Source organism: Anas acuta, chromosome 1 (genome assembly GCF_963932015.1).
Source record: "Anas acuta chromosome 1, bAnaAcu1.1, whole genome shotgun sequence".
NCBI lineage: Eukaryota > Metazoa > Chordata > Aves > Anseriformes > Anatidae > Anas > Anas acuta.
In genome coordinates this window covers 135,442,957-135,461,952 of record NC_088979.1, presented here as the reverse complement: position 1 = coordinate 135,461,952, position 18,996 = coordinate 135,442,957, and the positions used below count along the sequence as shown (strand labels likewise).

Genomic DNA, 18,996 nt, shown 5'->3' with positions numbered 1-18,996 from the left:
AATTGTCCACAGTGTTCAGAACTGCTCTTGGCAGAACTTTTTGAATCCCTCATATTCATTTTGTATCAACTTCAGGTTAGAGTCTACAGTAAGGATGAGGGGTCCCTGTGTTTTTCTCTTATATATTCCTGAACCATATATGCTCAAAATACAGCAAACTATGCATCTGTGTCAAAGCTTACCATCTCCCTCTGGGTACATTTTTTTGTTATTTCTCACAGGATTCTCACAAGCAGATGAAATGGTGCACAAAATCTTGTGAAGACAGAACTGATTCAGTCATCTTTTTTTTTTTTTTTCCTGTATTCATATATATGTTTTTATTGAGACAGTTAGCAGTACTTTAAATTAATGGGCCTTCCAAGACCTTTTGTCATCTTCTCAGGATGTTCTAGTTGGGTGAATTAAAGTACTAATCTTGCTGTATCACTTTTAATTTACTTCTGAAAATTTCTTCCCTATCTCTTCCTAAAAGCATGGCTAATCAGGGACTATTGTACTTGTGAGATGAGGGGAAAATAATTAACTGTCATTCTGAAGACAATCCTAAGAACTGTCTTCAAAATGGCATGCTTTGAAACTACAGAAGTTATGGATTCATATATACATAATGGAAAGAAAACTTTGTTTTCACTTCTGATAATTTCAGGATTTTGAAACAGCTATATCAAGATGTATATGAAAGGAAAAACACATAATTATTCTCAAAATAAAACAGAAACCAGCAAACACTATTGGTACATCTCACAACATTGTTCTGGGGACCTAAAGCATGGACATGCTTTAGCAACAGCAACTAGCCTGTAGAAAGTAGATGCCATCTTCTACTGATGCTGTCAGTGTACCTGTATCCTACAGAGTTCATTTAATTTTTCTCAGATGTACATCAAATGCACACTCTGTTCAGCAGACCACAGGGTGCATTTGAAGATCTGAGTTGGGTTGTGTTGCCAGTGTTATGTACCTCATCAGTTGCAACATGTTTGCAATGCTTGTTATTTCTACATTAGAGGAGCATTTGCCTTCTATATTTGTGGCATGAAAGGAGTGTACAAAGAGACATAAGAGAATGCAGGAGGGTTATTAAACTCTCTGTTTTGAATGTGCAAGTGCTAAAGGAAAAGCAAAATAACTTCCAACCTATTGCAAATTAGTCAGATATAATATACATAGACCAAAGAAATACACACAGAATGCCAAACCCAGTGAATCAGTGAATTATCAGTGGGATGATAATTCAGCTAACAGTACGTATAGGCATTTAGTTTATAAGTCTTTATAAGTTATAGTCTTTATAGTTATTTAGTCTTATAAGTTATGTAGTTATTTATTCTTATATTAGTCTTATAGTCTTTATAACTTATAACTTTATAAGTCAAACAGATGAATTATTGCTATATTCCTGTCTGGCAAGCCTAGATATTGTATTCAAGGGATGGATATACTCTTATAAGTTAGTTAGGGTTGTCAAAGATGTGATTAAATTGGAGGTTGCTGTACATACATAGTTAGGAAAATAGTTTAATACTTGGAACTTCTGGCAAAAACAGTTTTCCTTTTAGATCCTACAGGATCCTCTCCCCTTTTCTTCAACAAAATCTTTTCTAAAGGAAATTTTAAAAGCCCTGATAGCCCCAGTCTTATTCAAAGAAGGTCTAGAGAGTCTGCCTGATAGAGGGAGATGCATGTGCTGAAATGATGTGTTACTATGCCTCCTGATTCTGGGAAGAATTCTTAAGATCCTTCCAGCTACCTTATTCTCTGCAATAACCCACACAGATTTTGAAGACCTGTTTCTGTTTCAAGTCTGCCTTGAACCACTGTACACAATCCCTGCAGCCCCATGCGTGTGGGGAGCTTTTTCAGTCCACACACTTCAAATCAGGCAATCTTTTGTGGTCCTGATGCAACTCTAGACCAGACAGCTGAAATAAATCCCAACTGTCTAGCACAGGCCCAGATGTCTGGCTTCAGCCACAGGCTCTCCCAATCAGGCAGATTAACTTGTATAGATTACTCATTGTTTTTAATGTTCATCCCTATCTAAACCATTCAAGCATGCAGCTTTCCAAAGAATGGAAAAGAATGGGAAAGGAAAGAGAATGGGAAAGGAAAAGAGAAGAATTAAAAATTTCCTTTCATATCACTGAAATTCAAAACATGTACAGTCCCACTATTTCTCCCATTCCTGCTGAATTTATCAACAGTCACTTCTTTATCTTGCTGTGTGCAAGGTGTATGGCGTATCGTAAATTCAGAAATGACCTAGAGTAAGCACCAAGTACTTTTCTTTGTTCTGCCTCCAGTTCAACTTCTGTCTCGTTAAATATGGGGAGGGAATCAGGTGAGTCTGTGGTGGGTTTGCCCCCACCACATGGTTAATTCCCACTGAGTATGGCAGAAATGTTTTCTGAATATATTGTTCTCAGTGTGCTGGCACAGTTGCCACTTGTGAAGCCTATAGTTACATTTTTTGTTATTATTATTGTTATTATTTACATCTCAATGTGTGATCATTAATTTTTCATTTCAAGTCACCTTAGCAAGCAGCAGTGTTGTCACCCTCAATGATTTCTAGGTGCTAAGGCAAGCCTCACTAGAGACATGCACAAGCTTCTCCAACACAGGTGTGGCTTCAGAGGAAGGAAATTAATATGAAGCTATGATTATTTTCTTGGCTTATTAGTGGTTCACAGTAGGTAGGGCTTAAGGAGGAGGTAGTGGAAGGAATCCAGCAAACGACAATGAGGTTGAAAGAAATGTCTCTGAAAGCAGTTGGTGAATTGCCTGCTTCCTAAAATCAGTATAATGAGCAGATACTAATATTTTGCTTTCTATTTCAAAAGATTTTAAGGGACAATTCAGAAAGCCTCATATTTAGAAAGAAAATAGTCTATAGGAATGATAGCAAACTTTTCCTACTTGAACCAGAGCAGATAAATTGAGTGCTTATACATAGGTTCTTTGACTCATTTTTAAGCACAGTTTCAACTTTTATTGGTATAAAGAGGCACACCTGAAACATGTAGTAAGAATGTATCTTAATGTCTGTAGATGTCACTTAATAACTAACTCACTAACACTCTGTTGATCCATACCATCTGGATTTTATTTTCTGTTGCTCAAAACCACGTATTGGTAGAAAAAGCACAAGAAAAAGCATTGTAACATTTTACAGAGAAGGTAACTATGTAGCATCAACAGTCTCACTCTCTGCTATCTCGGGACAAACCTGTCTGAAGAACAAAATCTTGTTCTAATTCTTCTGTTTGCTAATGACTCACAAACCTGTTGAAAAAGACTTTGCCTATCATCAGTGTCATAATCCAAGTGGAGATCAGCAGCCCAGGCAGCCCTATTTCCAATAACCACTTCCTCTCTGGTCCCAACAATCACTGATAACTATCAAATGGTGGGTCTACAACATCCTGTCCCATTCACAACTGGAGCTTTTATGGTGACTTTGTATTTGCAAATCCTGGGAAAATGTGGACACCATATGACAGAACTGCCAGTTCTGTCATGAGATTGTTGGAAAGTGAACCTGAAAATCATAGTTCAAGGACTTCACACTAATCTATAAATCCTGTATCCTTGGCTGATCTAGTTGTCTCATGTTGTTGGGACTGTGCTATGATTATATACGTGTATGTAACAACAGCTTCTTGTAAGCTGCTTCTGAACCATCCCCACACACACCTGCTGACTTATTCCTGCCAGTTCTCAATACAATATTTACTAAAGCAAAATTGATCTTTTCATGTGGACACATGCTTTTCCTTTAGCTCTGAGCTTCTGAAACAATGGAAAGAAGAAGAGGTGTTTTTAAGTTAAAGCCAGGTGAAATTAATTGAAGTTGGGGACATAAACTGCTTAATATGTCTTAAATCTGTCACCTTTCAAAGAAAATAAGGAGTTTTATCTTTAGGTTATTTTTATTGGCACATTTTCCATTACAAGAGGGCAATTTGGGAAAATCCAGAGTTTTTCAGGAAGGAAGATTTTATGGGCTCAGGAACATTGAGTGGAATCTGATCAGAGCATACTTTTTAGTCCGTCTTGACTCACCTTTATCTCTTTCCCTGTTCCAGGAATGTCATGAGCAAATGGGTTTAGTTCTTATAGGTCTGTGATTATCAGAAAACCAGTGCCTGTGTACTGGTCGCAGAGTTACTGCAACAGTGACTCTTAGTTACTGACAAGGTAAGATAGATTTTAGATACTGTTTTTCAGTTCCCTGAGCAGAAGGGCCCTGCTTTCTATTGTGAAGTTAAGGATGAAAGCTTAACTATTTCAGGCCTTTCAAAAGTCAGACATTTTGTTGCATTTCTTAGAAAATGTGGGGCTGACTTTGTGTTCCTCATTCGCCTAATTTATTTATTTATTTATTTATTTTTTAATATTCTGGCAGATCTTGATGAGGTGTCTTGTACCTCCTTTGAAATAGGACATGATTAAGACATAAATTCAACCCTAACTTGCAGAGAGAGATATGAGAGGGCTGTCATGCCCTCTTCATACCTTTCATCAGTGACACTTCTTACACTTGGAGCAATTGCAAAGTCCTCCAACCTATACATGTCAAAATATCTCCTTACCTATAGTCTCATCTGGCAACTACTATCTTGGCAACCACATAGCGAGTGGAGAAGCCTGCACAGAAATATACTTGGTTTTATAACCCACCTAAACCTGCCCACAAACTGAACAAAGTTATTCTCTGTGTGTGACTGTCTGGCATATATTTGTCCATCAAATTCATGTCCAGGCATATGAAAATGAAGTTGTTACCCCATGTAACAGTTTGTGTGATTCTGAATAAGACCTGCTTTTGTTGGCTTGTTTCTCTTGAAAAGATTTAAAATACAATGGGTGACTGAAAGAGGAAAATCCAGTGATTGCACCCATGGGCTGGATAGCAGAGTTCTGCCACTTTGGCAGTTTACAGTAATTCAGTAGTGTTTAGGACGATAAGAAAGCAATTTAGTGAAAGTGAGGTAAAACAGTTAATACAGAGCAAAGATAAAACTGCAGCTAATTCAACCATCAGGAAACTGACCACTGAAAAATGGTCCTGATATGTCACTTTGAGTCAGTCCAGGTTGTGATTTTACTCAATCCACTCCTTGTTTAAGTTTCAGTGCTAAAAAGACCATTTGTCAGACTGTCACTCAAACAAACTTTATGCAACAGATACAAAGCAACCATAGTACATTACTCTGGTGCAACAAGACACAGAGGCCCTTGCCAGTAGAGTTTTTCTTATACTGTTTGTATTTCATCAACCTTTCCAAAAGATAAAGATGTGATGTTGGTGGGAAACAAAATCCAGTAGTCCAATGGTGTTTATCAACTGGTTAGAGCCAGAATTGTATGAGAAGACAAACTGAAAGTGAGTAAAGACAATAAACAGAATGATAGATGTACTGGCACCTATTTGCATGTTATTTCAAGTCATTGACAGGCTGGGATATAGCCTGTGCATACACAAATGTGCTTTTGCCCTCACATTTTTGCCATGCATTCTCTCTGGAAGCAGCAGTGTAACTCTGGCACCTAAGTTCAACAACAACAACAAAACCAGCTCAGTAGAATACTGTGCAACAAAATACTGCTTATAAGCCTTATTACTTTTCATAGTACATAGTCAGCAAGTAAAGAATATTCATATAAAAATCTCTACTAGCTTCAGCAACCAAACACATGCTTCTATTTTAGACGAGAAATTGAAGGAAAGAAGCATTCTACAAACAGTCATTTTAAAACAAGAAATCTTCAAGAATAAATTGTGATTCTTTTCTACTTCACAAATAGCCACACTAACATCTCTGAAACTGTTACATGAGCTTTCATTACTGTGAATAACTGTTCCCAAACATGATTCCTAACTGGCATTGAAAAAGTGATCAATTTGAAAAGTAAGGCAAAAAAGTCCACTGGTAAAAATAAATGAATAAATAAATAAATAAATCACCTTTTCCCACCAGACAAAAACTGGAACTGACAGAAAAACAATTCTCTATTACTGCAGCTGGATAGCTGATATTCAGAAAAGAGAGGGAAAAAAAATGTGTTATGATGTCAGGTAATTTCTCAGTGGAGAGGAGGAGGACAGATAAAATCTGATCCATAAGCCTTTCCAGTTTTTGGAACTTAAACCAAGTAACTATGGGGCTAATCTAGGTGATATTGATATTAATGCAAGGGTTGACATATAGCTAAGGTTTATAGATTAAGAGTTGATTTTTTCCATTACTCTATAAGCACACATGAATCACAAAGTGTCTGCTACCTCACTGGTGTCCCTCACTGTCTGATATGAGAAGCTGGTTCAGATGATAGATGAAGAAGGTTGTTTTCCGCATTGTTAAGAACATATGCCTTCTTATACAAACTCCTACAAAGCTACTCAGCAATGAGCTTTCTATTTAAACTTTTTGATTTTCACATTCCTCTAGGTTTGTGTTTGTTATGTTAAGGGCTGCAGCATGAGGGAGATTATTGTTTCTTTAAAGGTACAGAATGTAATACAGTTGAAGAAGCCATCTCAAAGATATTGTAACAGGCACAGCACGAGAAACGTGAAATCAGCCCAGCAAATTTCAGATGAGACCAATTTAGGATGATCTGATGAGAACAGATGATAGAAAACAAAATAATAATTGGAAGAAGAAAAAAAAAAGAGGTGAGCTAAATAATCATGTGCTAAATAATCATGTTCTAAATAATCACGTGCGAAATAATCATGTGATTCCTTCCAAAATCCCAGCTCTGACGTCAGCTACACAGTGGAAAGCTGTAGCATGTTACAGTGGGATTCAGCTTGCTTAACTTTTGATGTCTAAATCTCCAAGCTATATTTGTCTACAGTGCTTCTTCCATAGCATTATAACATAGATGTAAGGCTAGGCAAAATGGACTGTTTTTTGGAAGTGCTATTTCTCTCCACTGCTTTGAGAAAGAAGCCTCATTAACACAAAGGAGGCAGATTCTACATTTATTTCAAGTTAGAAACCTAGCTTCATATGGTATTTTCAGAGCAGAATCCTACTTGAGATGTTTATCAGTCACACTGTTGCTGCATGTAATGGCAGCTGGAAATGGTCTGTAAAATTTAGGGCAAGTTTTCAATGACAGATTAATGTTCTTTAGAGGTGTGAGATTATTTTTGACAGCACTTACCCTGGCAAAAGCCCTAATGTAAACAAAAGTTGCCTGGCATACAGAGTAGGGGTTTGATTGTTGCTTTTTCTATCTTACTTAAGAAAGTGGTGTAGGTTGTCTGGGTAGCCCCTCTGAGTAAGTATGTCTTCAGTGCAAGAGAAAACATCCTTCGTGGATGCAACAGGAAACCCAGCTGCATGCTATTTATGTGCTGGAGGTCATATTGCTCTGGGCTACAAGGTAGGAAAACAAACATACCTAGCATAGGTAGATCTCTCTTCTGCATCTGAGTTCCTTGGCCTCTAGACACTGTTCAGGCCAGTTTCACCCTGCTCCATGAAATTGCAACCAAGGTACAACTGGGCTGTGGTTTCTAAATCGGGGCAGGCTGCTATATCTGGCATATGAGTCACAGAGGAGAGAGGCCATCACTCTGTTCTGCAGGCTGATGAGACACCTATCAGGAGAGGAGTGCGGAGAGTCATTAAATTAGTGTCATGCTTAGTGAGGGGGCTTTGACAGGCCTGCTGCAGAAGCAGTCTGGCTGATAGATTCTAACTCTGATAGATCCTAACTGGAATAAAAAATGTGATCTCACTCTCTTACAAACTCAAACACACAAAATTATTTTAGCCTACTGCCAAGTGTTTTAAATACGGAAGCGGACAAGCTAAACCACACCAGTTTCAGTAGACTAGCCCTTGCCTTCTGTTCTAATATCTCCCTTCTGTGAATTTACTTCACAGTGGCTCTGCAATGTTTATTATTTTCTATTGTTGTCAATGTTTATTATTGTTTATTAAATGTTTGCAGTATTAAAAGCACTATGTAAGAGATACATACTGTAATTTGACCCAGATATGGATTGGTTATGCAAGATTGGCCTATGTGTTCTGTAATGAACAAAAACCCTTTGATTGTAGAAATGGCTCGTTGCAAAATACATTTTTATATATATAATATATGCTTTTATAAAACAGTTCTAGAGTAATGCAGAATGTGTAACCTTTCCATGTTCTCTGGTTCTCCTTAGTCCTGGCACATCAAAGCAGCAGCCACGGGGAGACATCTGTCACTAGTTAATGTCATGGTTATGGAGGTAGAACCTCCTCTTCTGTTTGGGCCAATGTGGTCAGCCCTTTGATGGATGTGTTCAGCCTTCATCCAGTTTGATCACCCTGTGCAGCCCCTTGTTTAGATCTGCGTGTGAACAAGAATGTCCTGACCTGAGATCCTTTTTAATACAGCAGGGATCCGTGATATAAACCATCAAAGGAAACCTTTGATCTTTTGACTATCTCTCGTCATCTGCTGCACAATGCAAATAATAATGAAAACAAAGCTAAGGAGCAGAGCAGCCACATTAAAGAATCAGGCTTGTTGCTGGCAATGAAGCTAATCACTGAGGTTTTATCCTATCGTCAGACTGAAAAAGAAAGAGGGGGAAGGGAAGAGAAAAAAGAGGAGAAAACAAGCTGTGCTCAGCAGTAAAACTTCTTTACTAAACTGAAATATTCCAAGACCACTCGTTATTTTATGTCAGAGAACTTTATGAGAGATGCAAACATGCTATCACTCCTTAGAAGTAATTTAACAATTAACTTGTTAAATTAGCAATTTAACAAGTAATCCTGATTATAATGTATTGACTATTTTTTGTTTGTTTGTTTGTTTGTTTTGGTCTAATATGTGCAGAAGTATTTTAAAGTAATGTAGTAGTACTGGAGCCTTCACTGCCTCTTCTCTATGAATTTTTTCTTCTCGTATCCTCCTCCTCATTGTAGATGCTTAGGATAGAAAGCCTGTTGATTCAGAAAGTGAGCATATCAATAATTCTCATTTGATTTTGTAAAATTTTCTGAGACCTGTAAAACCTCACAAAATGTGCTTCACAGTCAGAGTGTGAGGAAGCAGGTGTGTGCATATGCAAGTATGTCTGTGAGTGCGTGTTTTTCTGTCTGCATGTACTTTTATGAACATACTGAAGGAATCTTTCAAGCCATGATGCTAAGCATGTCTGTTTGTATATGTTTGTTCTCCTACATTCATCTTGCACATGATTATTTAGCTTAGGCTAAGTTATGATCTGAAAAGACTTGATGTTTTTAATTCTTTTTTTTCCTGAGCAGCCTAGAAACACCAGTAATTTTCCCCTTTTGGGTCTGTTATCGGTATCACCAAGCCCTGTTCAAGCAGTCAGACTGTCTCCAGGGCTTTTAATATTATACAACTTCCACAGCCTATTTCCAGTGCCCAAAATGGGTCACTGTTCTGCAAGGTATCAAAGCAGATACAGTAGACTAAATAAATACCTGATAGATATTGGACAAAATGATCCCCATCACCTTTGTGTTGGTCTAAGTGAAAACCTAACTCAAATACTTGAGTATGTTCAAGAGGAAGGAAGTCATACATAAAGAGGCCAAATTTATTCAGAATAAATTAATAAATTCAAAATATTGACTTCAGTGGAGATATTATGACAAATTTGTTAAACTCACAATCTATATTTTAGCTTCTCTGAACCATAGAATTCAAGGAGAATCTTCAGCTTTACTAAATACTGAAGCTAAGTGAAATATCCTGGGGACAGATAACTTTGGGTTAAAATTTAAGCCAAAAATCTCCAAGGAGAAACTGTAATGTGCGACCAAAGGAAAAACTGACACAAAGAAATTTTTGAACTAGGTCAAAAGCAGAGTGATGCAGAAGCTGCAGGTTTCTGTCATGGGAAAAAAAAAAAAAAAAAAAAAAAAAAAAAAAAAAAAAAAAAACATTTTTTGGGGGGGAAATTACTGGAGATCATAACAAAAACTCAAAAATGTCTATTGTTTTATTGAATGGAAATTTGGATGTTTTCAAACAACATCCAAGAAAAGAGGCAGCAGTATGATCTTTAAGGTCCCTTCCAACCCAAGCCATTTTATGATTCTATGAAAAGATACAGCAGATTTAGCCATGAGGAGGGCAGCTGTAGACAGACAGGATAGACATGGTGTCAAGCCATGCAGTAAGCAAGTTAATCAAAAAGTGTACATAGATTTTTCAAAACTTGATCTGAAAACACCATGTCCCTGCAGTCTGTTTCCATCTTATCAAACCAAACATCTCTAAAAGCCCTTTTCTCCATAGGAAAATATGTTATCAGCACTGGTCTGATGAACGTTGCTAGTGATTGCAGGGAATTAAACATGTTTTGGTAGGGAAGCTCTGACCAATTGATGTGAAAGGATTCATTTTTTGTTGTCTACCTAGAAGTCTGTGATATTCTTTGCAATGTTGCTTAGGTTTTTTGTTTGTCCGTTCATTTGTTTGTTTCTGGTGGTGGTGGTGGTTGGTGGCATTTGTTGGTTGTTTTTTTTTGGGGGGAGGGGAGCAGGTACTAAAAGTAAAAAAAGTCAGATTTTGGCTGAAAGGAGGCAAAAATTCTTTCTGGATCACACAAGCAGCTGTAAAAAACACTGAAACAAAGGAAAACAAGCAACCCAAATCTTGATTATTATATCATTTAAAAGTCAGAGTGATTGGAATAGAAATGACTGGTGCTTAGTCCAGGTGTCTCCAGCCCTTGGCTTAAGACCTTTGTGGTGAGCTTAGTGAGCTTAGTCCCTGTAGCTGAAACTTCACATCAGGCAGCAGTCTTCCCTCAATCTGACTTCTAAAAAAAGATTGCTAGGCTCTTAAGCATCCTTCAGCCAGATGGATAGAGGATCCCTGGAGAATTAGAGCTATGGAGATTAAATATGTAGTAGAAAGAAGTTCTTAAAACATATATATCTTACAGATCAGCATAAACATGTAACTCTTCCTGCCACCTTTCTGGAGAGGCACAGCCAACTGCTCACACCATTTGCATCCAGCCCAACAAGCTATGCCGAATGCCAGTCAATGAGGAAGTCTGTGATACTGCTGAACAGCTACAAGGAGCCCATTGTCCCCGCGGGCACTTCCCCTTCAGCAACTGAGCCGGCTCTTAAATGTCTAGGAATCATTTGCGGAGTAAACCCAGGCAGAGAGCTTTGCAGCAGGTGGTGCCACCTGTGGTTGCCTAATCCTGTCCCAGAGGAGACACACAGCCATCACCCAGTTGCAGAGGGGTCAGGTGAGCCAGAGCCACACGGGAAGTGAGCTGGGGCCATGGCTCAACGCACAGGGTTTACACACCGAAGTTGTGGCACTCTGGCAGTTGTACTAATGTACTTGTTTCGGGGTGAAACAGATGTGAAGATCCTGCCCTCTAAGTTTTTCTCTTCTTTGGGAAATACTGTCGAGATGGATGCTGGCAGGTTGGTTAGCTAGCAAGTAGCTGAAGCTCGTTTGTATAGATGTGATATACACAGTTGTGTGCTCCGTCCTCAGTCATCTGCAAGGACTCTGCTAGCTTCTGTACATAGCCTGGCTTTGGAAGGAGGTTTCATTTAAGAAAGTTTACACTGCAATGTATCTGGAAAACAGTGGCACCAGACACCAGTAATTCCAAGAGAAAGCACTTATCTGTGTGTGTATCCAGTTCAAGCTACTCTCTAGTAGCTTCCTGCGTTTTGACCTGATCACTGAAAAAATATGTAAAAAGGCCCAATTGCCAAGTGGCTTTGGAGGCACTACACTCTAGGTGGATCATATGATTAGGAATCAATGGAAAAATCAACAGTTAGTATTAGTTATTCAGCAGCTGGTAAGAACTGGTAGGAATGTGAACATCAACATTTCAAAAAATGAGACTCTTACATGGTGCTCCAGGTTCTCCTAGTAGACGTAGGTGCATTGACTTGTTAAATTCAAAAAAAAAACAAAAAAAAACAAACAAACAAACAAAAAAAACACATAACTTTGAATACTGGCAATAACTTTCCTGTTTTAGATAGTAAGGGGGTGACAGTTTAACCTGAATAAATAAGAATAAGAATAATTCTTGGATCTGCTAGACTTGACAGTGCTACTGTGTTTTTAAGTAGTTACTTCTGTTTTTAAGTAGTTACCATCAAATGGGTAACAATTTTACATAAATGTGTCATTGATAGTATCAGTAAGAAAAAAAAAAAAAAAAGATATTTTAAAAGCTTGGATAACAAAGAGATTTTTATTTTTTTTTTTGTTAACATCTCTAAGCTGTTTTTTGCCTCTTGTTCCTTTCATTTTGGACTTAGACTGAGATTATTTCATGTGTTTACTCTTACCAGCTTCTGTGCCACTTTGCTTTAATTTCTCTATGTATTTTTAGCAAACTGTCTGCACAATTAATGGAAAATCTCATTTTTGCATTTTCCTTTTTTAAGTTACTGTTTCAATTGTGTTACAACATAAAGATAGCCCCTGCCTCAGAGAGCTTCCAGTGCAAGACTTAAACAAAATACAACCACTAACTAAACAGACTCTGAATCTTTCACAAAAATAAAATATTGCTTGTCAGAAATAATATATAGAACTCTTTAATATGAAAAATTGCAAATCTTCAACTGACCACATGCCCTGCAGGAGTAATTATGTAATTTCAGAAGAAAATAAAACAGCCATGTTTTGTCAAATATACGACATTTCACACATTATCAATTTTACAGATATAAATACCTAGGGGCATGCACAAACCCTATGATCACTAATGGCAAATTGCCAAGTGAGGACAGATTCATTAAACATTAGAAGTATCAGGCACCCACCCAAACCCATAAATTAAAATTTTAAGCCTTGAACATTATGCCACTGGATACAAGTTAAATATGTTTAGAGACATTTTTATGCAGCCTAATTAAAACTGAATGGAAATCCCAGTTAGAGTATGATGTAGCTCTTAGTTAGTTAGTTTGTTTGGCTAAAATCAGTCTTAAATGAATTGTATGCCTTTCTGCAGCTTGTTGCAGCTAAAAGAAGTTGGTGGTAAATTGGGTCCAGAACACTTTAAGAAACTGCTACAACTGGCTGGTTTAAAAGAACCCCGATTTGTTTAGGTTAGCGGGACTGTCAGTAAACCTTTGTAACCTGCAAGCAGAAAGAATGAGTTCTCAATGAATATTCTCAATAGCAGTGACTAATCTTCTTTGAAATTAGCTGCTGTCACCAGAAAAAATTGTCAGCAGGCTTCTGCAGCTACTGTTTGAGCAGCCAGTCTCTATTTACAGTTTTAAAAAAGCTACATGCATCTCAGCAACCAGATACAATTACACTTGAAGTTTAAACAGCATGGCAAGCCTGAGCCTCTTTTTTCTCATCTTTTTACTAGATTATACCCACCCACCAACAGAAGCTATGAGGAAAAATCTTTCTGAGCTGGACACAACACAGAGAATAGCTTGAAACATGAGGTGCTTAATTTGCCATCTAAGGAAAGACTGTGCAGTTTAGTCCATAATCTTAGTTGCATTGGGGAGATAAAGATGAAAAACAATAATGGACTGTTGCACTTTGTAGTAGGAGAGATGTTCATTCCTTCAAATGAGCTTAGGGCTTATCCATAAAGTACTTGTTATTTTATCCAGCCCCAGATTTCTTACTTATCCTCAGTTTCTGCTTTGCTTGGTACTCTTTCAGAAGGAGCTTGCAAAGGGTTGCTCTCAGTTGTGGTCTTTTTCTCCTCTGCCAGGGGATCGGCACAATTGACAAAGTTTCCTTAGTTTTATGTCAAATTTCTTCCTAGACCTAAAATTACATAAATATACACATTTTGATGTTGTTGTTGCTTCTATGCATATATTTATATATATATATACAATTCAAGACAAATGTTAAGTTCTGGCCAAAACCTCCTAGTGGCCTAAACCTCTAGGCATTATAAAAAAAAAAAAAGTCTGTTTCCATAAAAGTGAAATATTATATAGGGTATTCTTTATGTTATTCCATTCTGTGCCACCATGTTTCTTCACAAAGGAAACAATAATTTTCACAACAAGATGTCCTCTTGTCTTTATCTAGCAAGTAGCTATGCAGTTATGCCAAAGCATAGACAGTGAGAGGAATAAAAGTAGACCAAGCAGACTTGTCACAATGCAATTATGGATACAAGCATCTACATGGCAGAGATCCATTTCCCTAAACTGACACCTATTCCTGGAGGAAAGTCCCTAGACCAGGCAAGAGCTGGTGGAGGAGCTGGATGCAGCACCACTGCAAGTGGGATGCTGGGCAATATCATGACCAAGTCACAGGATCCAGGAGATTTTCTGTCATGATACCGACACTCATGCTGAGACTAAAACCAGGTGCCCCTCTCACTCCCCAGTTTTTACACTCCTTTCCTGTAAGCCTGAAAATTAAGTAATCAAGTGCTAGATAGTAATAATATTTGAGAAATTATGAATGGTCTGAGTAATTCAGTGATGAGTGACTCCTTTTTGCTCAATGGAGTCACAGAATAGAATGACAGTTATAAATTAACCAATTTGCGGCAATTATGTTTTTCATCTTGATTCCTTCTAGAGATAACAAGGAAAGGCAGTGGATGTGGGGGGCATGGAATGAATAATTGATGGAAAAGCATATTTGAAAGTAGCAAAGAACAAAAAAAAATCTCAGCTGATTGTGTCAAAGATCCTGAAGAGAATGCTGATTGTGGATGATTTTGTGAAGGACTGGATATTAGTGCCTTTCATGGTAAATTAAGACTGGGTTACTTGGCATTAGCTGTGTTTGAAGTTCAAGCAAAAGATAAAGGTCCCTTTAAAAATAACAGAAGGAATTATTTTTCTTTTCATGTTTTGTTTTGTTTTATCAAATTAATAATGCTCATGTACACCCTGCAGCTATGATTCATATGTGTTTATATGCATAAATGAGAGATATAGGCTCTCAGAATTGACCACAAAAATTAAAACAGGAAGGCAGATGGTAGTCTTTTATTCCATCTGTATTTCAGTTAATCATCTACTCTTATCAGAACTGCTGCTTTGAGAATCAGTGGTTCTTATTTTTCTTTGCAAGCTAGAGGCACACAAGCTGCTTTTGTGAAGGTTCTACTAGCTGAAACATATGCAAGAATCTATATGTAAGGAAAAATAGAAGAAAAAAAAAATGAAATACTTAGCCTAAAAATAGTCAAGTTTGGGGCTTTGATTTTGCTCTGTTTGAGCTATTGTAAGAGAAAACATCAGTAGAGTCACACTGATTTAGGGAGTGAAGAACTGAATCTCTTTTGCATGAATTAGTAAAGTCTCAAATTAAACGAAGCAGGGAGAAGAAAAAAAAAAAAGGAGAAAGAGAGGCACTTATGTATCCATTCTCACCAGCCTGGTAGCTCACTACTAAAAAAAAAAAAAAAAAAAAAAAGGCTGTTAAGATGGACACTGTCACAGAGGATTTGTGGAGTTAATTTACCTATTTTGCATACATGTATTTTAATAAGATTTAATAAGCTGCTGAAAAGAAGAGTGCTGCTTCTTTTTCAACTGATGGCATTAAGATGAAAACAAGCAGCTTTTTAGAATGACATTAACTGGCACTTTAAAAGTTAATAGAGCTCCTATGAATCTGTGTTGGCAACACCTGGAAGAAGCAGGTGGGAATTCCACTGAGACAAATGGCAAGCCAGGGACAGAGAAAATAATAGGTTCCTATTTACAAGGTCTGGATATGGTATTAGTCCTTTCTCTGGCAAAACCTCTTATGAAATCAGTAGAAGTCTTGACTGTACTGAAAAGTAAAACATACACCACTGAAGAAAATCTAAATAAAATGTTTACAGTATTTTAATGCAAAGAGTTTCTTAAGGATGGTATTTTTTTCAATTTGTAATGCAATTTCAAATTGCAGCTGTGATAGATGAAGGACCACGTAAGCCAACCAGCGACAAGAAGCATCCTTGTTCCACAGCAATTGGAGCTCAATGGCTCCGGCTGCTGGGTAATGAATTTTTCAGGATTGTATCAGTTCTCTAAATCATAGAGATCAAGAGAAAGAAAACATGTAAAACATGTACACATGTCCAAATTGATCCCTGAAATATTCCCACCAATAACAGTAGGAAATGCGCACAGCTGCCTGCTGAGGGTAGAATTCTGGTCCCTTCCATGCAATCCAAAATCAGAATAAAGGTAGAAACTGCCTTGATTTCATATATTCCTTCTCAAATTTGCTTTGCAGTGATTTTCTGGTTTGGCTGAGCTCCTCAAAGGGCAGCATCTGAAAGCAGTGAAAGCAAGCAGTAATGTTTTTCAGTCCTAGGTTTTAACTCATCAGGCCTAATGCCAGCTGCAACATTTGGTACCTGGAGGGCAAGTATGGGATAAGTAAGGTCTTTTGCCTCTGTCCTGCAGGTTGTTTCATAAATGTGGGAAAGGAAATATGGCCTGGAGGCATCCAGTATGGGGTAGCTGGCGATGTAGGTGATAATTTGTATCCAGTGGGAGCTCCATAGAGGTCTTTTACTGTGCAATATTTGCATTAATGATCTTGGTGATGGAGAAGGAGAATATGTTCTATGAATTTGCTAATGACAATTTGGGAGGGATTGCGAGTGTTCTGAAAGACTGGAATTCAAATTGATCTTGACAAGTTAGAGAAATGAGTTGAAAAAACAGGATGCATTTCAACAAAAAATGCCAGAAACTACACTTAGAAAGCAGTAATCAGCTGCAGTCATGGGAATGGGCATGTATTAAAAGGACAGCAATTCTGCAGAGAAATGTTTGCAAGTGATATACTGGATCCAGTCTGAACATGAAGTCAGCAATATTGTGCTTTTCACTTCTTCCACTCTATTTTTTTTTCTAGCCTTCTAAAATTCTTACGTCAGGATTTGATTGTTGTTCTAGCTATTGAAGTTTTTAGCATCTAGAGTTTTCAGTATTAGTGAAAACAGAGTGGGTCAGAGGGAATGATTAAAGGTCTCAGAGAAATGGCTGTCATGGTTCTGCTCGAGTGGGCAGCCAAGCTCCACCACAGCCGCTCTCTCACTCCCCCTCCTCAAAGAGGAATGGGGAGAAAATGTGTGAACAGGGCTCAAAGGTTGAGATAAGGATGAGAAAATCAGGCAGTAATTATTGTAATGGGCAAAACAGACTCGGCATAGGGAGATAGTAAGATTTATTGCTTATTACTAACAAGCTAGAGAAGTGAGAAACAAAAGAAAGAAACCAAAAGCACCTTTCCCCCCCATCCACCCTCTTCCACCTCCTCCCCCCGAGCGGTGCAGGGGAATGGGGGAACGGGGGTTATGGTCAGTCTACAGCGCTTCTCTGCCGCCCCTTCTCGGTCACTCTTGTCCCCTGTGCTATGGGATCCCTCCCACGGGATGCAGTCCTTGATGAACTGATCCGGCGTGGGCTTCCCACAGACAGCAGCTCTTCAAGAACTGCTCCAGATATGGGTCCGTACCACGGGGTCCATCCCTCAGGAGAAAACTGCTCCAACCTGGCTCCCCCACAGGCAGCAGCTCCTGCCAGGTCACTTGCTCCTGCGTGGTCTCCTCTCCACGGGCTACAGGTCCGGCCTGGAATCTGCTCCAGCAGGGGTCTTCCACAGGTGGCAGCCTCCGTCAGTGCACGGCCACCTGCTCCACTGTGGTCTCCTCCACGGGCTGCAGCGTGGACCCCTGCTCCACCGTGGTACTCCATGGGCTGCAGGGGGACATCCTGCTTCACCATGGTCCTCACCACAGGCCGCAGGGGACTTCTGCTCCAGCGCCTGGAGCACTTCTCCCCCTCCTTCTTCACTGACTTTGGTGCCTGCAAGGCTGTTCCTCACTCCTCTCACTCTCCCAGCTGCTGTGTGGTGCAGCGTTTTTTTCCCTGTCTTAAATATGCTCTCACAGAGGCGCAAAACAACATCGCTTATTGGCTCGGCTTGGGTCAACAATGGGGCCCTTACCAAACATGGGGCAGTTTCTAGATCCTTCTCACAGAAACCACCCCTATGGCCCCCTGCTACCAAAACCTTGCCACGTAAACCCACTACAATGGCCTACAAAACAATTTTGGCTCATCTTTGATAATTTAGCATGCAAAGGGGAAGACTGAGGGACAAGCATGATACCATAAGTATATAAAAGATATCCAAAAGGAAAAAATAGCAGGATCCTGTGTTCTCCATTTACATGCTAGATAAGATAAACAGGAGCAAGTAATATGCAACTAAAATAGTATTCACTTTGTAATAACAGAGAAAATGAAGCCTTGGACTAGATCTCCTGGAGGGTCGTAGAGATCTTTAAGTATGGGCTTGATAAATATTTACCAGGAAGAAGGATGCAGTTGACCTGCCTTGGGCCAGGCATGAGCTAAGTAGCCTTCCAGCTCCCCAGTCCTGCCACAAGGTATGGCTGTGGCTCACTGTCCACTGCCAGCAACCTGGAGGGGCTGGTACAGAGCACAGTGCAGCTCCAGCAATTGCCCAGTGCTTTAAGGGCTGATAGGGATTTACTTGCCAGGTAAATGTGTCCAATTAGGCAGGTAGCAGCTGCCATGACTGCAGTCAGTCTAAAACACCAGTAACGTAACCAAGAATTCAGCAAACTGCATCTGTAGAGTGAGATGCCGGATCCAGATGTTGGTTAAAGTATTGCTCTGTCTTTCAGTCTGCCTTTGCTTTATCTTATTCCAGTTTTCTCTCTCTGCCTTTTATCACTTAGGAGAAATTAATTTTGCATTTGTTTTTAAACAAATAAATATCCATAGTGTGTGGTTTTCATAATACATCTCTTTGTGGTATATCTTTGTCTGCACATCATGAATTCCAGTAGATAAGAAAACTGAATAAATACTTCATGTAAAAAAGTACCAGGAAAAAGAGCTAATTAGCTGGATTGATATAAGTTGTTCTGTGATCCATGAAAATATGTTAGTCATAATGCCGTTCTTGATAAACTCCATCCAAACTCATTCAGACATACTGTCAAACTACGAAAGG

General features: G+C 38.8%; 1 protein-coding gene across 8 annotated transcripts in view; it reads left to right on the top strand.

Moving 5' to 3' along the window:
- The window catches only part of LOC137843444 (potassium voltage-gated channel subfamily KQT member 1-like), a 519,382-nt gene that overhangs the window by 382,218 nt on the left and 118,168 nt on the right, over nucleotides 1-18,996 (top strand). The window lies entirely within an intron of this gene.